We start from the raw sequence: 539 nt of genomic DNA, 5'->3' as shown, positions 1-539 counted from the left end.
GTTGAAAGGAAGTAAGCAACATCTTCAACTGATGTTTATTTTCTTCAACACACTTTGTTCCTAAGAGAACCTTGTAAAAAATGTCATCAAATGTGAAAAAAAAAAAAGAAAAGAAAAGATTCATGATATTTTAACCTTTCACTTTTTTATTTAGAACAATTGATTTCATTCTCAACAATAATGATTAGTATTGGTGTTACTCTCTTTTGCTACTCGTTTCTGCGTCTCTTTACTTTGAATGGAAAACATGCTTTCCTAACTAATTAAAATTGAATCAGTTTGCGATGACCTCTAACCTCTTAACAAAAAAAAGTATGATTGCAAGAGCAGTGGTCAGAAGTTATGTTCAGAAGCGGTCTTGTCAAGATAGGAGGATTATTTGTTAATCTGAAGTAGTTAATGGTATGTTGAGAATAAAATTTGTTGGACAATGGATTTTATGGGCCTAATGTTATTTTGGCTGGGCTTGTTGGGCGCTGCCTAAAGAGGCGGCGGAAAGAATATGGAAGGACTGTTTATATATTTTAGAACCCATAACT

Source organism: Arachis ipaensis, chromosome B06, assembly GCF_000816755.2.
Source record: "Arachis ipaensis cultivar K30076 chromosome B06, Araip1.1, whole genome shotgun sequence".
NCBI classification, from domain to species: Eukaryota; Viridiplantae; Streptophyta; class Magnoliopsida; order Fabales; family Fabaceae; genus Arachis; species Arachis ipaensis.
This window is presented reverse-complemented; position numbering follows the sequence as displayed.